The sequence below is a fragment of the Panthera onca genome, chromosome A2 (genome assembly GCF_046562875.1).
Source record: "Panthera onca isolate mPanOnc1 chromosome A2, mPanOnc1 haplotype 2, whole genome shotgun sequence".
Lineage (NCBI taxonomy): Eukaryota > Metazoa > Chordata > Mammalia > Carnivora > Felidae > Panthera > Panthera onca.
The window spans coordinates 47,380,748-47,383,963 of NC_138340.1; positions in this window are offsets into that span (position 1 = coordinate 47,380,748).

Genomic DNA, 3,216 nt, shown 5'->3' on the forward strand with positions numbered 1-3,216 from the left:
TATCAAAGCCCCTAGAACCATGCATGGCACGGAGTAGGTGCTTGATAAATACATGTCAAGTGAATGGAGGATGGGACTTCTCACCAGTACTCGTAATGCCCTCAACATGTGTCAAGCATCGGGGTGAGCACATGGTATACGTTCTTTCCTGTCCTTCTCACAGCATCCAACCAGGAGGGTGTTGTGCCATTTCCACTTACCCTGAAGCAAATGAAACTTAGAGCTAGCAAGGTGCGCAAGGTTTCACAGCTTTTAAGTGGTGACGCTGAATGTTGTCAGAGCCCATGTGGTTAACCAGTATGCTGTTTGTGGTGGGTGCGTCCAGGTTCTCTGTCCAGTCACTGGAGTTAAGTGGTGCTGTTTCTTGTGCAATATTCTGTCATTTAGGATCTTGGGAATCCGCGTGTGTCATTCTGTGTCATTTGTCTAGTCTTTTCCCCCATAAAGATAATAATTGCTAAGATATAAAATTTTTAAGGAACTTAAATTTTAGGGATTTTATCAAGTCCTGTATCTGGATGATCTAATTTGATCTTCCACCCTACAGAAGAGGTATTATTATCATCCTTGCATGGATGGGGAGAGGAGATTCAGATAGGTTAAGTGACTTACCCAAAACCACATTGCTGACAAATGGCAAAAGCTGGGACTTGAATGCAGCTTTCCTCTTTCCCGTGCCTATTTGCTGACCTTGAACTCTGTACTCTTTAACCGGAATTCCCTGTGTGATATTATACATGTAGCTAGAAGAACGTACTAGTGCATCCCTAAGCTGTATATTCAGAAACTGCACAATGGGAACAAATAATCTCAGGGAGCTTTGTCATGGCTGAGTCACGTGTGGAGAAATAGGTCCATGTTCAGGAGATAGATTTCAAGGGAAGGTACCAAACCAGAGAACTTTGTATGCAGATGGGAAGGATGAGGAGCTTAGAAGCCCTTTACTTGAAGATTTTTTTGGGCAGGGTAAAGATGTTTACCTTTTAGAAGGGAAAACAGAGGCCAGAGGCACATGATGGTACACAGGTGGGGTAGGAAGCAGAGTTGGACAGGAGAGGAGGGGCCACTTTGCTGTTTATTAGGAGGAAGCATATCACAGTGGTTATCAGCCTACATCCTGGGCTTAAATGGTCTAGGTTTATGTCCCACTTTATCCTCCTACTAGGTGCTGTCCTTGGGCAACTTATTTCACCTCTGTTTCTTTTGTCTTATCTATTAAGTGAGGACAGTCTTACTTCCCTTACAGTGTTGAGATGAGAATTGGGACAATGTATCGAAAGCCCTAGCACAGGGCCTAGCACCGAGTAAAATTCCATTAAGTGTTGGCTGTCATCATTGTTGCTAGTCGTGGTTTCAAAGTGTCATGGACTAAGGCTCCTGGTGTGCCAGTGCTGCTAGGGGAAACTCTCACTTACCTGTTTCATTGGCTTCATTCTTCAAAAAGATACCTGAGCCCTACAGAGGACAAAGTTCTGTCTTGAGGCTGTATAGGGGGTTATCTGCAGGACCAAGGCTGTTACTTCGCTCTTGTAACAAATACTGTCTAAGGTTGTTTTAAACAACTTTTTAAGTGTTTATTTTTGAGAGAGAGAGAGAGTGCATGAGCAAGTGGGGAAGGGGCAAAGAGAGTGGGAGACACAGAATCTGAAGCAGGCTCCAGGCTCTGAGCTGTCAGCACAGAGCCCGATGCAGGGCTGGAACCCTTGAATGGTGAGATCATGACCTGAGCCAAAGTCGGACACTCAACCTACTGAGCCACCTAGGCACCTCAAGGTTTTTCGTTTGTTTGTTTGTTTTAAACATGGCTGGTGGCTGTACTAAGCACCAGCTCTAGGACAGTAATGCACTGCCAGCCCCAGGGAGTAGGCCCTTGGGTACACCTGGATCACCAGTCCCTCAGCACCGTTGGAGACAGGTGAAGCAGAATGGTATCAACTGCTCTATGCTTGTCTTGCCAGTTCCACCACAAACTAGCAGAATCTGAATCACTACTCCCCAGCTCTCCTGCTGCACCCCAGCTCTTGCCACCATCATCTGCATGGTTACAGTAGTCTGCAGACTACTGTTCCCTGCAGCTAGTTTTTCTCCCATCAGCTATTCTCCATGCAGCAGCCAGAGGGATCTTGTGGCTATAAATTTAATCATGCTTCCCACTCTCACCCTGTTTAGCTTCTTCCACCTGGTTCATGTTATACTTGAAACCGAATCAAAATTACTCAATATCGTCTTCCAGATATTATAGGATCTGCCCTTGACTTTTTTTCTGATGTCCTCTCCTTTCACTCCCACTCATTCTCAACCTCCAGCCACACTAGCATTTTTCCTATTCTCAAAGGTACCAAGCTAGTTCCTACCACAGGACCTTTGCATATGTTCTTCCTGCAGATATTTGAATGGATGGCTTCTCTTTTTCCATCATATTTCAGCCTAACCTCCCCTTCCTTAGTGAGGCCATTCCTATGGTGGCCCTGTCCTCCTCTCTCTCATCCTGTTTTATTGTCTTCATGGTGCAGACCTAGTTTCTGAAATTATCCTTATGTTTTTTTTTTTTTTCTAAGCAAATTCTTTTACACTGGGGTCTTTTTACTTGTTTGCTGCTATATCATAATTCCCAAAATGATGTCTGAGTTTTGGTAGATGTACTTTAAATATTTTTTAATGAATGAATGAACCCCTTGTAAATCAGGGCTTACTTTACCACAAGAGAGTTGTGTTCATAATATGAACACAGAGGTCCGCATTGGGGGAAGGAAGTTTGGGCCTGAACTCAGTTTTCATGGAGATTTAACTTCTCCATTAAGGAGGATAAAGGTAGGTTCTTTGAAGCTTGGGGCACAGGGATCTGTTATTAGGAGTCTAGGAGGGCATTATAGCTAAATGTAGTGGGAATCCAGACATCAGCACCTAGAGCTTGAGGTGAAGAAGGGGGAAAGTCAGAGGGGTCAAGGAGGCAGTTAATTTCTCATTTCTGCCAATATTTGAAATACCATAATTAGCCTCTTGTTTTTCCTTTGCAGGTGTATGTTCCTTCCCTTTTTCTCTTTCTGGTATCAAAGTGGCAAAACATAGGATGGGGTTGGCCCCTGGAGCTTAATCTTTGCCTAGTTAATTTCTACGGCAGGGTTATGACCTTTCAAATGTCATCAGGGGTCAGAGTAAATAGCAGAAATGTATCAATTTACAGGTCTGGGTGGGGGTGAGCTGGAGAGCATGGGC